The 19,624-nt window shown below is 44.5% G+C and overlaps 1 protein-coding gene across 2 annotated transcripts in view; it reads left to right on the top strand.

Annotated features, from left to right (window-relative positions):
• The window catches only part of PLPPR1 (phospholipid phosphatase related 1), a 242,469-nt gene that overhangs the window by 150,591 nt on the left and 72,254 nt on the right, over positions 1-19,624 (top strand). The window contains exon 2 of one of the 2 annotated variants that reach the window (XM_019555107.1): positions 14,205-14,376. The exons of the other annotated variant lie outside the window; for it this stretch is intronic. The gene's annotated coding sequence lies outside the window, so the exon portion shown is untranslated. The remainder of the gene's footprint in view (positions 1-14,204; positions 14,377-19,624) is intronic. 2 annotated transcript variants of the gene reach the window in all.

The following is a 19,624-nucleotide window of genomic DNA, read 5'->3' as shown; positions in this document are numbered from 1 at the left end:
GGGGCCCGGTCCTTTTTTGGCAGAGCCTGCCCACCTCTCCTGCAGCCAGGGAGCAAGCTGCTGGTGGGCCAAGCAGCCCCTTCCCTCCACAGCAGTGGTGCTCCCCGGGGCTGCCCAGGTAGGCTGCTGGCAGGCCAGGTGCTGCCCCAGCTCAGGGTTAGGGAAGAGTTGGATTGGGCTTGGGGTTGCCTCTGAGCTGAGGAAGCCTGCTACCAGCCTGCCCAGGTGACCCAAGAGGGTGCTGCTGCCGCAGAGGGAAGGACCAGGGCTCCCTGCAACTCAGAGGCTACTTGGCCCCTGCAGCTCAGAAGTCAGTTGGTTTGCTGGCAGTTTGCCCCCAGCTGTGGGCAGGCTTCATCAGGGGGGAAAAAAAAATGTCAGGCCCCTTGCCATAACAGTAACAGAAAAATAAAACCCCTAAATTGAAACGGTGAGTTTCAATTAAAAACCCACCATTTCAATTTGGGGGGCATACAATGTGACCTTAAGAACTAAACCCCTGTCACATGTACAAGCACCGTAGGTTCTTGGGGAAAAACTTGAAGGTATGTGACCAGAAGCTTATTGTTTGGGGTTATTTTTTCAAATCATGTCTTGCAACCAATCTTGATTTTTGGGGAGACCTACCTCCAGATTTTTTTTTTTTTAATGCTTGGAGTTGACAAGCCGATCATTTTGAGGCTAATCCATGAAGAGTTATTCAGATTGATGCATACATATATTTTCAAACATGAACAGATGCTGTTATAAGAATGTATTGGGTAGAGATAGGAGCAGGCCAATGACTTGTCAGGTCTGTCAATGTCAACAGTTGGCCTCAAATGCTCTTGGATTGAAATTCAGCCCTGTGCAGAGGGACAACCCTAGGCATATTCACTAGTTATACCTAACTTTTGCTTCCAGACCCCGTACAAAGATCAGTTTACCTCCTGAATAACAGACTTCCTGCTCTCTCTTCATTAGGGAAAATGGTATGCTCTTAACTCCTTTATCCAATGTGTAGATAATGAACATGAGCTAAAAACTCTCTGAAGGCAAGTAAGTTTACAATTTTCTTGAGTTAGCACATGGAGATAATGTGTAGGGGAGTCTGATTTCCTAACTTCTGTTCAAACTACTAACTTTTTAATTTTATCCAGGAAAATCCTGAATGTTAGTTTCTACAGTAAAGCTATTTAAAAACACATATCTATTTCCATAGTAAAGCTTGCCCCTTTGGAGTGTATAACTACAAATGATGGGCCTAAAATCAACCTGTCCTTTTTTAAACCTTGTGGATAAAATTATGTGGATTACTGCAATCTATATAATATCTGTGTCAATTAGTAAACCAGTTGGTGTCACCAGAAGGCTTATCTGGAGTGCCAGTTCTTCCTTAAACAAATCGAGGAAAAGAATACAGAAGAAAAGCAAACAAAATAATAAAAGACTGCAGACAGCATTTTCTGTGTAGTTGTCTAGCATTTTGAATTTAATGCAGCATTAATGCCCCCTGCTGATAAGCTTTAGAAGATCTACTTTGGATTTAAATAGAAATGTAGATATATGAGGGTCATGTATTTAATAATACTTTGCACTAATATCATTCTTAAATTAAATCAATAATCTAACCTACTTTTATCATAACCTGGTTCCAGCTTAAATAAATAATTAAACTGAAGTTTATGCCCCTCCTTTGCTATAAATGTATTTGTGGCTTGACAACAAAGATCTCCAAACTATAATTATCACAACTAAGCCCTGTTCTGCTGTTTTTCTAGTATTAAGAACAAGTTGACATAACATGGCTTGGTTGGAGCTAAATCTTAAAAAGAAAAGGAAATAAATAGCTACAGCACTAGAAAGGGACCATTAAAGCTATAAAGAAAGCAGATTATTAAGCCTGAAATTTTAAAGACTGCAAGATGTTAAATTGACATATTACTACTTGGGTCTAGACCACAGGGAGCTAAATTACAAACCTATTTACTGCATTCATTCTTACATATTTGCTAGCAAAGTAAAAGATATGATCAATATTGATTTTATACGGGTTCTGTTTAAGGCCACATGTGAACATTCAGTTTTTTTCCTCAGAGAGTTGCTGCTCTCCCAAGAGAGACCATGAGTGTACAGAAGTTCAGGATTTTTCTCTTGGGGTAAAATGGCTACTCCAGGAATAAAATAACGGTGAAACAACCAGGATGAAATCACTCTCAGGAGAGTTTTTCTTAAAACTCTCAGTACATCTTCTTTTCTGAGAGAAGCGACAGAACAGTCCTCCACCACCCCAGATGCTTTATTCCCCCTCATTTCCCCTCACCAGTGAGACAGTGGGTGCAGACAGACGTTGGAGCCCCCATCTAATTCATGGCACTTTACATAAAGCGCTGTGAGTTAGAGCTCCCTCCCTGATGCAACAGACATTTGCCTGGGGGGTGGGGGTCTGGCATCAGCCTGCGCTGGCCCTGGCCAGCAGGTGGGGGTGCTCCAGCACCCTCTCCCCATTTCCCCCCAAACCCCCTCAGGTCTGGCCATTCAGCAGTTGGGAGCAGCCAGCATAAAGCTCCCAGCTGCTAAATGGCCAGAGCTGAGGGGGAGCAGGGCCCCCTTTCCTCACAGCCCTCTCCCCCAGCTCCCCTGGCCGGTGTATTGGGAGCCTGGTTAGGCCTACGAGGTTCCCTGCCCCTTCCTCTTCAGCTCTGGCCATATTAAACCAGCTTGTCTCCTTCCCCCTCCCTTTCCCTGACAGCTCTGGCAGGGCTAGGCTGGTAGCCAGCCCAGTCTAGCCCCTGCTGGCCAATCACGTGAAAAATTAACCCTGCAGGGAACACAAGTTCCCTAAGGTGTTCTGCCTCCTAGCACCTTAATGTAATACCTGATTTAAACAGGATTAATTTTTCATGTGATTGGCAATTTTAAAAGCACTCAGCAGCTGTGCATGCATGTCACGACATGTCTGTAGAGTGCTTTCAGGGGCCCAGTCACTCAAAAAAAAAAAGTCACTGCTGTCTGTGCCCAGTATGTTGCTCACTGGACTCTGCTGCTCCAGAACATAACACACCCCCTTCACAATCCCAGACTGTATTTCAGGGAGACACAGGTTGACCCTGATCAATCTGGGTGAGTTAATCCAAGTTGGCCTGTGTACTGCTGCCAGGAAAGCTTGGGAGTCTGCAGAGCATGTTCCAAGCACCCCCGCACTTCAAGCTCTCTGCTCTTTAAGGGCTCCGCATTTGAATCTCTCTTCAGACATCTCTGGGTAAGGTTTTTCTATCAGGAAAACAAACCTGGGAAAATACTTCCAGATTATTTGTCAGGTATCCAAGTTGTAGCCATATTGATCTGGAGAAAAAGGCAATCGGGACTCGTAGTAGAGATGATATCTCTTATTAAACCAACAACATTTGTGCAGAAAAAATTCTTTAATTGCAAGTTTTCAGGCTTTTGTGACTGAAAGCTTGCAATTAAAGAATTTTTTTTTTTGGCAAAAGTCTTGTTGGTCTAATAAAAGATAGCATTTCTACTATGAGTCCTGATTTCCAGGTTATTTGAACATGTATAATGTATATGCAGCCCAAAAAATGCCACATAGATGTTAAAAGTTTTATAAAATATCCAGAGGCTATTTTTTGAAGCTATTGAATTTATCCAGGGCAAAGTGTTGTTTCTGATGATGATGTCTTTTCTGATTAACATTACACCAGTTAATTCCTTCTCATGTGCATCAACATGTATGGACTTCTTCCCATTTGCATTAATATATATGGACTTGTATGCTGTTTGTCTGTCTGCCTGCTGGAGATACACAGTTAGCTCTGCATGAACTCAGGGTAGGGTAGAGGAGCCTCCAGAGCTGCTGTAGGTGGGTGAGATTGCTTGGAGAAAACTTGTAGTTGCACCCTTCCCCTGGTGCATCTGTATCTTCTTATTCCTAAATGTGTGGACAGCTCTCTTCAGGGTTTAGGGATTTTTTATGTATTGGAGCAGTAAGTTGTGGGGAACCTGTGACTTTCCTGCCAAGCCCTGCTAAAAAATCATAAGGAGTTAATGTTAACCCTGAGGAGGCCCCCTTTTTAAGAGGCTACCCATGGTAGCAGAACTTGGCAAAAGTACATGGAACATGAGAGAAGCTGATTCTGCTAAAAACTGCAGAAGTAGGGTAGTTATTCCAGGACAGCAGGACTGGCATAGCAGCCCAGGTCTGTTGTACCAAGAAGGATTCCTCTGTGAAGACCCAGCTGGATTCATGGGGTTTGCAGTCAAAACTGCTGCCTGTTCCTTAAGAGACCAACCTCTCCCATTCTCCAACTGAATGTCTGAGGCCCTAGACAGATATAACATTTAAAGCACTTCAGACAGCTTTGAAGTCCTTCAAAGGGTGAGCTGACAAGCATACACGTCCTTGCTGGATAGATTAGAGGCTCTATGCTCCTGAAACCGTCTTGCTAAGGCCTGGGCAAAACCTTGATTCAGGAAGGTCTCTGCTTCTAGCAGGCCTCCCTCCCCCCTGTCACCACCTACCCTCTCTCCCTCCCCTTCTCTTTAGTTTGATGTTGCCCCTTCTTTTTAGTTTGCCACGGTCTCAGCTTTAAACAAGCCCCCCTTCTCTCGCACCCCTTTTTCATTTAATGAGTTCTCAGCTTCCTACCCAGTCCTCCCCCGACCCACTCCCTTGCCCAGACACACTTCTCTCTCTTTTCCTGGAAGGTAATGAACACCAGGAAAAGATAGTACAAGGCTGAGTTGGGTTGCCAAAAATATAATGAGCAGGAAGTATCAAGGTCCTTGCAGATCACACCTGGAACATGAAAGGTGATAAATGACACATCTTCCAGGAAGATAAGCAGGGTTAACAGTGAGGGGACAGGACAGATATTTGGTTCACACACCAAAGTGGTGAAGCAGGGTACAGCTGCATGAGTATCTGTGTGGTAGCTGATGATTGCTTTTCTTATGTAATCATTAGACTCTGTTTGTGTCTAATTCAATGTATAATAAAGGTATAAAAGATATGAATGCTCTGTCATGGTTTGGACATGTAACCCCCATGCACTTTGATCTGATCAGCTGGCTGACGGTGATTAAGGCTCTCTCGTTGTGTTGAATAGTACTGCATGCAGCAAACCAGGGATGAAGCTGAGCCATTAGGGTTTTGGTCTTGTTGACCCAGGCATTGTAACAGCCATGTGAAGCATTTCAAAAATAACCCTGGAGAAAACAGCAGCTTCTTTGTAGCACTTTATAATGCATGGTTATAGGTAGCATGACAGGGGGGATTGCTCAGTCCTCCTGTACCCCACAGCGCTTTGCAGGGGAGAGAAGGACGAAGAGTTTCATAGTTTCTAGGGTCGGAAGGGACCTGAGCAGATCATCTAGTCTGACCCCCTGCCATGGCAGGAAAGAGTACTGGGGTCAAACGACCCCAGCAAGGTGTTTATCTAAGCTCCTCTTAAACACCCCCAGGGTAGGAGCCTGCACCACTTCTCTTGGAAGTTGGTTCCAGATCCTAGCCGCCCTGACCGTGAAGTAGCGCCTCCTGATATCTAACCTAAACCCACCCTCTGCCAGCTTGTGACCGTTATTCCTGGTCACTCCTGGCGGTGCTCGGGGAACAGGGACTCCCCCAATGCCTGCTGATCCCCCCGACTGGTTTATAACAGGCCACAAGATCCCCCCTCAGCCTTCTCTTCTGGAGGCTGGACAGTTGGAGTTGTCATGAGGGCTACAGAGCCTGAATCCTTGTGTGCCTCTCCACCTCCACTCCCCTGGTTCTGGCAGAGAGGATACTTCAGTCTCCTGGAGGCCAGGGCACAAAATAGTGCTCTGTGGTTGACTGTCTTGCCCCCACCATGGAGGAAGGATGAGGTGAGTGGAGCCACAAGACCAAGCACTACCCTGGCATACTGTCTTGCTGGGCAACATGCTGCTACATGCAGCCATAGTAATTTTGAGATGCTTCAGTGGGGGAACAGAAGGGGGCTGTCTGCCCAGAGGTGAAGCACTGTTTTTGTTTAAGCACTTAACTATGCAACAGCCTTTGAAGTGCTGCAAGTGTTATGTCTCTCCAGGGTCTGTAAGAAGCCTTTGCAATGGGAAGGATCCACTTCCTACCTGCCATCTTCCCCATTTTTTTATATCCAAGTCCCTAATTTTATTTCACTACCTTGTGAATCCCATTGTACTGTGTTACCTAATGGCATTTCTGCACTACAGGCTTAATTGCAAACTGTTAGGGTGTCATAGCTGGAAACAGTTAATGGTGTCCTGAGCCACTCACCAGACCATAATTCAATCCATTGTTGCCATATTAGGGAATGCTGATGATTGCCTATAGCAGGATCCCTCCCTTAATCCTTAGGTAATTCACAGACTAGCTGCTTTTGCCAGCATTTGCCATTAAGCGCAACTTGCAAGAGAGCAGTCTCTAATCAAGGGGTCTTACGTGTGGCATGCAGGTAGCACTGACACCATACCATGGACAGAGCAGTCTTCTTTGAGGACATAGCCGCAGCAAAGGCCAGTTATTCACCAGAGTGACATACAACAGTGTGCCAGCTGTGCTGTCAGCATCCCAACAGTTATCAATGGCTCCTGCTAATTGACAACTCAATCTGAATGCAGAGGATTCATTCCCTCCTTTCAGGGTACTAAATGCAGATTGTCATGGAAAAACGTGTGATTGCTCACAGCAAGATGGGCATTTCCCACAGTGATGTAGTGGGCACTGATCTGCTGCAAGTGCTTTGCATATCAAGATATGAATACAAAGAAGTTTGCTTGGGAATGGAGAGGTCAAGTGGCAAGCACAGTTAGTGAAGTTAAAACATTGAGTTGATTAAGGATAGAAAACTGAGATGTTGCTTGTTAATGTTCCAGCATTGCTGCCAGCAGCTTTCAGGCTTTCGTTTTAACAGTGCATCTGAGGATGATTATTAACCAAAGGTGGATTTTAAAATTACTATGATGTGTTGGACCTGAGTCTCCTCTGTTCCATGCTACTTTAGCCAGACTTCTGGGTAACGCTTGTGTGTGTGTGTGTCTGTACTACACTAGAGCCACTGTCATAATTTCAGCATAGATATACAGCAAAAATAATGACAATTCAAGACAATGGAGCACCAGGTCTACAACACCCTGATATATTTTAAGCTGCCACCAAATCTCCCCAAAGTCTTCTCAGGGTGGGGGAGAGCGTAATGGCAGTTTACAAATATATCAGGGGAGAGCATCAGGGGCTAGGCGAACAACTATTCACCAAAGTGCCCCAGGGGAAAACCAGAAGCAATGGTCATAAACTCCTAGAAGGTTTCAGACCGGATATAAGGGAAAACTTCTTCACGGTTCATGTGACCAGACTCTGGAATAGATTCCCAGCCGGGGTGGTGTAGGCACCTACCCTTCAAAAGAAGACTGGACGCACACCTTGCTGGGGTTATTTGACTCCAGTGGTCTTTCCTGCCCAGACTCAATCTCACGAGGTCCCTTCCAGCCTTAACCGTCTGTGAATCCCTTACCCTTTCTATTCCTGTGCATATGCACTTTACATCAAAATAACCAGGGCCCTCAGGAACCAGAGATGCCTGCTCCTCTAGGCAGCGCTTTTCATTATTAAGAGTAATTTTTTTTCAATTTTCACATGGCTGGAGGCTAGTTCTAAGCTACCTATACACAGGGAAACAAAAACAGGAGAAAAACTTGTATGGATCTGTCAGTCAGAAACAGACATTCAAGGGCAGCCACAGTGAATGATAATGAAATGGTTCCACGCTTGCTGCTTCCAGTTTTTGAAGGGTAGCAGAATATGCCTCTTGAGACTTGAAGCAAGGCATCTTGCCAGGCTTTTCTTCATTGCTCACCTTAAACTTGAATGGGCAATGCTGTTTGCAAGAAGGGTGTTGTGGAGGAAAACAGGGAAGTAAGGACTTCTGCTGAGGTCAGTTATACTCTTTACAGGGACAGTGTCAGAAGGGTCCCTCCAGAGAGTGTCCCCACCTCTCAAAATTTCCAGAGGATAGCCCTAGAGTTGACGAGCTGTTGATAGTGTTCTGGTAAGAGATCTTGAGATCTTACCTGATTCAGGGACCTAAGTCCCCAGCTGCTGCTCTTATGGAGGAGTCCACCTATCCAAGTGCTGGGGGGTAGGGCTGCGCAAAGCTTCGGGTACTGATTTGATTCAGAGGAGATTCAGCCCAATTCGGTGGCCAAATCTCCAAATCTGAATCGAATCAGGAGACCAATTAAAAGGTCCAAATCGATTTGAAGCACTCTGAATAGACTCGGAAGAGATTCAGAGAGCTTCAGTGATTTGGGCAGTCCCTGCTTGCTGCAGCAGGGAGCTGGACCCGGACTCCATGTTGGTAAGTAGGAGGTGGGAAAGGGAGGGGCTGGAGAGGGGGGAGGGGACCATGGGGGGACCCCTGCCTGCTCACTCAGCCCTCCATGGCTGGCTCGCCCGCCCCAGCTCTTAAAACAAAACAAACAAACAAACAAAAAAACCTGCACTCACCAGATGCTGCAGCGGCCTCAGGGTTTTGGGGGGCTCTTGGCAGAGCCCCCCATGCAGCATGGGGCATTGGGGGGAGTGAGGATCGCTCCCCCCACCACTGGGCAGCAGCCATTAAGTCAGGACTGTTTTTTAAAGGGCTGGGAGTGGGTGGGGCAGCCATGGAGGGGGGCATTGGGAAAGTGGGTGGGGGTTGAGGAGCTCATGGCAGAGCCCCCCACGTGGTGTGGGACAGTGGGGAGCAGCGGAGATCGCCCCCTGCCTGGCAGCAACTGGTGAGTGGGGGCTTTTTTTTTTTAAAGAGCCAGGAGCTGAGCGAGCGGGCGGGGCAGCCATTGAGAGCGGGTGGGGGATGGGGCAGATTTGGAGATTTGGCCAGTTTGGCAGTGGCCAAATCAAATTGGGACAGTGATTTGAATCACCAAATCGAATCACTGTCCCCTGAATCGGCCAGATCCGAAGCGAATACTAGTCACTTCGCACAGGCCTAGTTGGGGGAGGCTTGGAGTATGTGTGGGGGGAAGAGGAAGGGGGTGTTGGTGGGGTGTTCAGCCACCTCTGCAGCACTGGTCACTGATCAGTGGCAAGCTCATGAAATTTTCATGGCTGAGACTGGAAGTATGCTATTTTGGTAAAAATCCCAGATTGACCTATTATAGGTTGCCATGGGTAACTGAATCAAGTTTGTAATAACTTACCTCAAGAGCCAGGGCTTTGGGACCTATGTTAATGTCTGTCTAAATAGTCTGGAGATGGAAATGGCCAGTGAGGTTTGCCAAACCTTGCTCTGTTTGAGGTCATGTTTCCAATTTGTTCTTTGTGTGACAATCTAGGACACTGTTAGGCTATACTTTCTACTCCTGTGATAGCAGAAGCCTCTTCTGCACATGTTCAGGAATCCAGCCAACAGAGCCACACTACTGTGGCCATCCAAGCAGTCCCCTTCCTGTGTTCTCCAGGCTTAGAAACAAAGAAAAGAGAAAAGATGCAATTTAAAAAACAAAACAAAAACATTGCATGTAATTCTAGCAGTAACCCCAAAATAATCATAGAAAATATACTGTAGCTACAGACTTTGGTGTCTTTGTCTAATATTAACCTCAATCTACTCCTCTAGAAGCCGTAGAAACTCCCAAAACACGAAGGCCAATCCTTAATTACTATGACAATGTGGAGATTGTGACTAGTAATTGCCAGCTGCAGTTCTGAGATGAATAATGATTTATTTAGGAATTCACAAGCAGAACAGATCCAGGCTTTATACAAATCTGTTCTCACCTTGCCTTCAGGATATGGGTAGATGCAAACATATCCTCCTTTGACACTATAGGAAATATTCAGATTTCTGTGAAGGTCTAGTTTATACAGAAATTTGTAACCAATATATTTGGTATGGTTCTGAATGTAACCTTTTTTGTTAATAATGTAGTTATTTCAGTATAACATGTGGTGTGGGTGCAAGCATACATGTAAAGAAGTGTTATGCCCATGTAGCCTGCTCCCCTGTATATGGGATTAAAGTACAGCTGCTAATTCATGTGTATAGCTGTATCCAAACAAGAGTCTTTCTGTACTGGTGAAGTAAGGCTGGAAGGTACTTCTAGAGGCCATCTAGTCCAGCCCCCTGTGTGCTTCTATCCACACTAAGAGTTATACTGAAATAACAGGGATGTGTGAAATGGGTCACATTTGATTTGGATTCAGCCTGCATCAGGGACAGTGATTCAGTTCATTGATTTGGATCACTGTCCCTGATTTTGATTTGGCCTAATCCGAAAATGAAGATTTGGTGCTGATTTGGAGATTCAGCGATTTGGCCATAGACACAGCTTTAAATGTTTTTTCTACATACCTTGAGGTACCAGGCACAGCTCGTGAAAGCTGCAATACTGCAGAGGATGGAGCGTCCCACAGGAATGTGGGGGGGCCCTTCTGTGCGCTTCCAGGTCCGCAGCCAAGCATCCTGGGGGCCCCCCTGCCCCCTGGCTTGGGGATCAGCCGCAGGGGACCCCAGGTGCCCCCCCAGACCCAGGAGACACCAGTTGCCAAGCCGGAGAGTTGCGGGGGGGCCCTGTGCACTCCCTGGCAGACCTGGAAGTGGACCGGAAGTGCTTCTGGTCCACTTTCAGGTCTGCTGCTGACCACGGTGGGGATCCCCCCGTGCTCCTGTGGGGCACTGCATTCGCCCCAGTATCACAGCATTCATGAGCCACCTGCTACCTTGAGGTATGTAGAAAAAACATTTAAAGCTGTGTCTATCTCTGAATCTTTCTGAATCGATTCAGAGGGTTCCAGTTTGATTCAGAGAGATTAAAGGGTCTCCTGATTTGATTCAGAGATTTGGCCACCGAATCAAGCTGAATCTCTGCCGAATTGAATCAGTGACTGAAGCTTCGCACAGCCCTATGAAATAACTGTATCATTAAAAGAAAAGTTACATTCCTAACCATACCCCTAGCACACACCAATCTGACTACGGAATAAAATTCTTCATTCCTGATCCCAAATATGGGAATCTGTCTGACCCTGAGCAGGGGGGCAAGACTCACCGACCTGGAACCTATGGGTTTTAGTCCCAGCAGGAGCACTGGCACGCCCTGGTCAAAATCCCCAGCCTTGGCTGAAACTAACACCAAATGCTTCTGAGGAAGGCAAAAAGAGACCCCTGTAGCAACAGGAGGAGTAAACAAAAATATTTCCCAACCCCATGTGGCAGTAAGAAAAGCCCAGTATCATGGAAAATACAAAACACCCTCCCTTCTGTTCTACAACCGGGGGATATCAAGCACAACTCCATGCATTACACACTGTAACTGAACAGCCAGAACTCCTTCATTCTCCTGCTGCTGAACATTTTTTCTCCAACATCCACCTGCTCTAGACTGCACAGTTCTTCTCTATCTCCCAGCAATCCATGTGGGAGGTGTGCCAGAGCTTCCAACTATTGCTTTTTGCAGAGCACTTCAGATCATCCTGGATCATTCCTGACCAATTCGTCGCTTCCTTGGATGACCTCCTTGAAAACCTGCAATGATGGAGGTTTTACAACTTCTCTAGGCAATCTATTCTATTGCCTCTTGGTTCTAACAGTGAAGAATTAGCCAGTCTAAACCTGATTTGCTGCAACTTCAGCCACTGGTATGTATCCTGCTCTGTGCAGCAACAGAGACAAGACATTCTACTTTTTCTTCAAGGCAGTCTTTTAGATATTTGAAGACTTCTTTCATGCCCCCTCTTAATTGCCTTTTCTGCTCTATTTTTTTCAACCACTCCAATGGCTTGCTTTATCACTTTTATTGCCCACTTTTGGACCCTCTCTAACTTCAACACATCCTTATTAAAATGTGGAACCCCAAACTGCACGTGGTACACTAGATGAGGCCTAAGTAGTGCCTAACTACCATGTCCGGCATATACAGTAATGCATCTTTTGATATAGCCCAAAACCGCATTCAGCTTTTGTGCAGCTCCACAGCATACTGAGTCTATGATTCACCAGGACTCCCAGATAATTCTTTAGATAGTGCTGCTATCCAGCAAGTTATCATCCATTTCATATTTGTATTCTTCCTGAGGTGTAGCACCTTGCATTTGTCAATACTGAACTTCATCCTGTTGACTGTAATCCAGCTTTCCGGTCTATCAGGATCCTTCTGAATTGTGTTCCTGTCATCTAGTATGTTTACAATACTTTCCAGTTTTATATTGTCTGCAAATTTGCTTTTTATTCCAGCATCTAAGTCATTAGAAAACACAGTAAATAGTACCAACCTCAAGACAGACTCTGTGGCCGTATCCACACGTGGTGTGGACATTTGTTACCCTGGGGGCAATTAGTGGTTGGCCCCAGCAGCCTTATCTGGAGTCCTGCAGCCTCCCAGGGCTGCAGCAGCAGCGATTCTGCCACAGGGAACCTGGCCGGCAGCCGCAGTGCACCTCTGGGCAGCCCAACTCTGCTTTTGAGCAGCATGTGCTGCTTGTGTGCGCGCTGCTCCACTTTTTTTCTCCGCGGTTTTTTATTTTTTAATTTTTTTTTGACCCCTGGATATCCAAGGGTCAGAAAAAGCTTTTGCACTTCTCCCTTGCAGCATGGAGAGCAACTGAACCTGTGGTACATGGTGCTGCGGACGTGTCTGCAGCACCACATACTGGCATGGCCATGCTCCTCTAGACGCATCCTGTGGATCTATAGTTAAAGCAGTACAACTTCCTTAGGTATATCATGTTTGACCAACACATTTGGCCCCATGGGCTGGATTTGGGCTGCAGGGTTTCTTGTGGGCTGGATAGCTCATAGTTAGCAGGGGTAGGGCTCCAAATTTAGCCATGGGGGTAGCCATGCTAACAAGCCCTGTGAGCTGCAGTTCAACCACTCGTGGGCCACCAGTTGGATATCCCTGAAGTAGGTCATTCCCAAGATAATTTTACATTGCTCCTGCAGCATAAAGTGGATGTAGACTGGATTTAAATTCTTTAAGGCCCCTTTTACACTGACAGAGTGTATCAAATGAAACTAGCATTAATCTCCATGAGAAACCAACCTTTTTCATTTTATTTTATGGTTGCATCAGCATTTTGAGATGCTTGAATATTTTTCTTTAGCCTCGGAAACTTCCTTTTCCCTGCATGCTTTGAGAAGGTATGCACTTTAATTCCCACTTTAATTATTAACATGGTAAAAATAATACAATTAGTTCTTGGAATGGACTCATAGGGAGCTCCCTAGAGGCCTCTCTTGATTCTTACCTAGTCTCAGCTTCAAAGGAGTGCCAGTGTTAATAATGCCTTTTTGCATCTGTTTTACTTTCTAACTTCTGTCATGGCACTGATTAAAGATGAAATTTCTTATGGCAAAGCCATTTGCTTAAAATGAATGCTTTCAGAATGGATCATGAGCTGTGTGCACTACTGTTGCTTAAGGAATTCCATCTTAAACAGCAGGTTATAAAATCAGGTCTATCAGCTGCAGGGAAAGAAAGCACTCTTGAGCAGGGATGTGACACAACTTTAATAAGAAAAGAGAAAAAATGCTTTTATGTTTGTTTTGACACAAAGTAAAAATATATATTCTTTTGTATATGCAGGCTATTCACTTGGAGGTGTTTCATTAATGCATGGGAATCTGACCCAGAATTTTTCCCCCTCCCCTCTTTAATATGAATTATTCATTTATATTAAACCAGCTTCTGGCTGCCTACCATTAATGCCTAGGCTTCACTGCAGATCATTTTTCACCTATGAGAGAGACTATTTGCTGAATCCAACCCCTTTTCTATACAAAGTGAGCCAAATCCTTCTTGCCTTACTCCTGAAGAACTTCTGCTGACTTCAGTAGAGCAGTGCAAAAATGAGATGGGCAAGCTTTGGCTCCTGCTGTTTATATGTCCCCTCTGTTTTCTGTGTACTTGATAGACCTTTCAGGATGAACCAGTCTTTCGGAGCGTGGCATTTGTGAAAAAAATTAAATAGAACAGATGTTCTACACAGTGCTCTAGGAGACTAATCTCTTGTTGATTCCTAAGGATCCATACTGCTAACTCCCATTAAGGTTAATGGGAGCGATTGTAGTTACTTCCCTCACACCTCAGTGGGAGAACAGACTTTTGAGCTGTTGGACTGTCTGGATCAAATGGACATGTAATTAACCTGTCTTCTCAATCATCCTCCTTATCCATAACCTTTCTCTTTTTTTTTTTAAATATTGCTTATCACCGTTCAGCCTCCAAGATCTTGAAATTCAAGCTCTGCTTACAAAGGTAGATCAAGACTCAGAATTTTTCAGGACAGATGGAAACCTCAGCTCATCTAGTCTGACCTTTTACAAAATACAGGGCAGAGAATATTCACCAGCTTCAAGGCAGATCACATGAGATCTGAGTCTACAGCCATTGGTAAATGAGATGCAATGCTTTCTACTACATTTACTGGTGACAAGAAAGGCACACAAACACCTATTGCTTATGGCAAAATCTCCTTTGAGGTGGTTCTGCAAACACTACTAATTTAAATTGTTGCTGAGGTTTACATAAGTCACAGCAAACTGTAGCGTGAGAGAAAAATAACTATGAAAATGCTAGCAATACTGGTTAGCTAAGTTAGTAAATATCGTAATTGATTGTTTAATGTGTGCCATTACCTTCCATGGGCCATCTTGGATGGTCCATGGCTAACAGCTGTAGAGTTAGGTTTTCTGCTGGCAGAAGGTGGAGGGCTCTTTTTGTAGAAGCTCAGTTCGAGGTGGCCCTGGTTGTAGTGTGGCGACCACTGTGAAGCTGGAAACATAGGATGGACAGGGATAGATTGAAAGGGCTGCATTGGTGCAATTTCAGCCCTTCCCTGTCCCTCTCTCCCCCATCTTTGACTCCTGCCCCACACAAACTTTAAGACCAGCTGTCAGGGAAGGGCAGCATCATTTTTATTCAGGCAGTGCTGCTACTTCATGGCTTGTTATCATCTCCCTGATTCCTGATAATTTATCTCTGCTTGACCTGCATTACTGCCTTTTTATCTATTTAATGATCATTATGTTTCACTATTCAAATTATCCTTTCTTCTGCAGTTTTGCTGTCTGTTGCCCATTCCTGATAATGTCTCCCCTATTTCACAGCCCTGCAAACTGTTTCATCTCTAGTTAAAAACCCCTTGACACGGGTGCAGTAATATTAACTCAGATGTAGCAATGACTGATTGACGTATTGGAGGCACTGTCCAAATATTCAAGAAGGCTAGATTGTTTTGTGAACTTGAATAAGAGACATGGATTTAACTATAATGACTATGGGAGTACTGAGATACTATATCTTTCTACTATTTGACTTTTTGTCCAGTTTATTGTGTTTTTTAAAACTTAATACATCATCTAGCAATTTAGTGAACAATCCATTAATTATATTTGATTTTGCTTTGATCTTAAACTTTATAACATAGCACTAGCCCCCTTGCATGTTACTAGAGCTCTTAGTCTTTCTTTAACTGGAGAAAAATATGTGTTGTGTTATATGTAATGTTATATGTGGTATGTGCACGCCTTCTCCACCCCCCCTTTTCAAAATCCTAGGTCTACCCATGAGGATGTGGGACTTGAAAGGATTTTTTCAGTCATCAAGAAGTCTGGTCCCCTTCACAGGCAACTACATCATATCATCTCCTTTACAAACTGATTAAACTCCATCATACAATTAATTAGGCTGTTTGACTCTACTACCCCAATTCTGAGATTGTTATAGAATCTCAGTTCTTTGATATTTAGGAACCTTCTTCGAATTTCCACCTTAAATTTATTCATGGTCCACTTACACCTACTTGTTTTTGTGCCAGTTATTTTTCATTTGACGTACACCCTCTTTCTTCCTGGCATTTACCGACTAATATATTTGTAGGAAGCCATCATGTATTTCTTACCTTCTGATTAGATTAAACAAACCCAGCTCTTATCATTTTCTCTTGTAAGATAGGCCCTCTGATCACATCCTAGTGCCCCTTCTTGGCACCTAATCCAGTTGGAATTCCCTTTTCTTGAAGTCATGACCAGATTTGTACTGTATCCTAAATGAGGTCCCACCAGTACCTTGTACATGGCATTGTCAGCTGATGCTATCCTCCGATTTAATTGGCTTGCTTCCTAGCTACATCACGGTCATTTTGTGATCATCTAATACTATATAGTCGAGTCTTTTTCCTCCCCTGCCTTTTCCCACGGATGAACCACACCTTTGAGCAGAAGTTCATGTTACCATATCCTAAACCCCCAGGTGGCAGTGCATTTGGTTTGCAATGAAATTAATTACAATTACAATCTCAGTCCTAGTTTTTCACAGTGTTCCAGAAGAGTCTTGCAGGATACTTGAAATGTCCTTTTTTGTTCCAATAAAGCCAATGGCTAAGCTCTCACTGAGTTCCATGGGGCTTCAGTAGGGTTGGGCTCATCAAAATCTTTCTGTTATTTTGTTTTCTAGTTTATAAAACATTTATTCAAGACATGGACATGCTGGTGAGAACTGGCTCTGTTTATCAGGTTCAGCCATTCCAGTTGGAATGAGCCTTCAGGGTGATGATCCGTATTTGGAGCTACAGGAAAACTTGAATGTATATGGACATCAGAGTTAGGAGAAAAGTTTCATAAATTTCATAGACATTAGGGCTGGAAGGGACCTTGGAAGATCATCGAGTCCAGCTCCCTGTCCAAAGGGCAGGAATTCAGCTGGGGTCATAGGACAGTATGACAGTATGTGAACATTAGCAAAACTATTTGTTGGTTGAACAAAGTCCTGGTACACTTCCTAAGTATTTTATGATTAATTCATTCAAATGTGAAGGGCCAGGTTACTTTTTAGATGCCTAATGGGGAAACAGAAACAGAATTTTAGACAATCTGGGAAACATCTGCTCAGCTGCCATCTAATCCTAGAGGCACTTAAGTTCAGTTAGAGCCTCAAATTTTCACCTTCAGGTTGTTCTCAGGTACCTGAAGTTTGCTTTTCTGCATTCCCAGAAGCATCTCAGTCTTGACAGTAGATGCAATCTGTCTGTCTCATGGCCAAATCAAATCAGGATTCAGAAACAAGGCATTCCTCTACTTTATCTTCTTTTGATAGGACTGGTTAGAGAGACATCCTTAGAACATACCTTTTGGTTCAGACTCCATGCAAAATGCAATATTAGCTATGGAGGAATTGCTGCTTGAGGTATGTAACCATTTGCCATCTCAGGACCTTTTTCAGCCAGGTTTTTCCCTTTCTTCAAGCATCTCCCAGCAAGCCCCACTCATATACTAAACAAAGTAAACAAATAAAAACCTCATGGTCCTGGACCCTGAGATGGCTCTGCTGTGGCTTTAGCCTTCCTTTCCCAGGTTTGTCCTCCTCGTTGGCAGGAGGTTTCCTGCATCTGGTGCTTCTCCTTGTGGTTCTGCCTGCTGGCATTTTGGATTCCCAGTGAGCCATGACCCCATTATAGTCTTCCCATAACTGCAGCCATTCCATCAGACTAGCTGCCTTCTCTTAAGGGGATGGGGTGCTTCTCTATTTTACACTATAAGAATTCGAGCACTTGCCCATGAGTGAGTACAGTTCTCTCCTCTGCCTGGGAAGATACAAAATAATCTCCCACCTCCTAGCAACCACCTTGTTCTGGTTTGGGAGCATTCCCTTGCCCTTCTGCTTGAAGCTGTTCTGTTCTGAAAAGAATTGGGGATTCATTAGACCTCTGAGAAAACAAGACTAGGCATGACTAGCCTAAGGGTAGGTTCACTTGCTTGGAAAGGGGTTCTAGTTCCTGCAGAAAGGACTGGGTATGCATTTCCTCCCATGACTTTTCAGCAGGCCTGCCCCTGGGGTTTAGATTCACCCTGATCTACATTAAAAAATTTTTCCCTAATCCACTGGCACATTTTAGGGGATTCCCTTCTCAGCATGAAGAATGTTTTAGGTCCCATTTGGAGTTGCCTAATTCCCCCTTTACAGCATAAAAAGTCTTGGTGCCTCACACAGGATCCACGGGGGTTTATTTTTATCTGTTGTTGCCAGGTTTAGAATTTGTAGAAAGCCTGGTATTTACTGTAAAAGAAAAGCAACATTTATGATGATTAACCATATTTAATATGCAGTGTGTCCTGCCATGTACTCCCCACCCCCACTTTGTTTTTCTGGCATGCCGGCACTCTGGCACCTTACAAGGTAGCTATTATGTAGACATTAGGTATACAATTTTTTGGTGCTCCAGTCAAAAACATTGCCTACCCCTATTTTATGGTATTTTCTGCAGCAAAGGATCATAGGAATACTCTGATTCTACATGCACCTCTGGTGGGAGATCATGGGAATTACTACTCAGGCCAGTGAACATGAAAATTTTTCCAGCTTTGGAAAAACTGAAGTGGTCAAGAGCATGTATTCAGAGGGGTTGGTAGAATCCAAACATGCGCCATCATGCACCAAACATTCATGCGAGTACAAAGAGGACTAAGTCATAAATCCAGATATGCAGTTCCAGCGGCATAGCTAGGAAGCTCTGCACCCTGGGCAGCCATGCGCAGTGCCCAAGGCAATGCTGGCTGCTGCAGTGCTGATCACAGCAGTGTATCCAGCTGCCTCTGCATTCATGCTTATTTTTGTGCTCCTCCCCCTCCAAGAAGCAGTTCCCAGAGCTGTTATCCTGGTCACTCCTCCCTCCCTTCCCCCCCTTAGTTACACAACTGTGCAGTTCAAAGGATCAAAACCATGGAGATAGGAAAGTGCTATTCTGGGCAGGAAATTATAGATGATTCAACTGAAACATGCTAAGAAAATACTCCAGCTACAAGCTAGTAAGTACACCAACAACTCAGAGAGCTGTTTCAGCTTCATGGTAATACATATATCAGGCAGCACTATTCATTTAGTTCCTTTTGAACATAATAAAGATGTGATTTTTCTATGCCATTATTTGGGTTGTGGAAGTGCCACACACACAAACACACATACACACAGTTAAGCAGGAGGATCTAAAAAAGACAAAACAAAAGGAGCTTTTTAAAAACTGTCTCCTGATTTTTGAGATAATCTAGAATTTGAGGAGGGAGTGACTCATTTATTTATTTATTTTACTTTTGGCATTTAGTAATACTGGTTTCATGGGCAAGGGACGGACATTACACATAACCGGCATAAATGTTCAGAAACTGGTTTAAACCTGTAACAGAACAGATGTTTAGTACACATAAGCCAGTTTGAAAATGGCTGAAACCAGTTAGAGGTAAACCTGGTTGAGGGTAGTATCAGACTTAACTGATTTGGGTCAAACCAGTTTATACAATGTCTGTCTCAGACCCCTTGCTCATTTAAGGTTAAACCAGACTCCCCCAGCTGGCCCCTCCCCTTTGTTCCCTGGCTAGAGCTCTGGCAGAGACTTGCAGGCACAGCAGGGTCTGCCTGGCTTTCCTCTGCCCTATCCCCCAGACCTCGCTGCTTGTTGCTCAAGCAGGGCATCCCCCGTCTCTCCCTCACATCTCCCACAGCACAGGCCCCAGCCCCACAGACCTTAGATATGTGGTATGCTAGCTAATGCCAAGGGGTGTCTGTGTGTATATAGTTTCATAGTTTGTAGGGTCGGAAGGGACCTGAGCAGATCATCTAGTCTGACCCCCTGCCATGGCAGGAAAGA

This window comes from Crocodylus porosus, unplaced genomic scaffold, assembly GCF_001723895.1.
Source record: "Crocodylus porosus isolate Cpor-Errol unplaced genomic scaffold, CroPor_comp1, whole genome shotgun sequence".
Lineage (NCBI taxonomy): Eukaryota > Metazoa > Chordata > Crocodylia > Crocodylidae > Crocodylus > Crocodylus porosus.
This window is presented reverse-complemented; position numbering and strand designations above follow the sequence as displayed.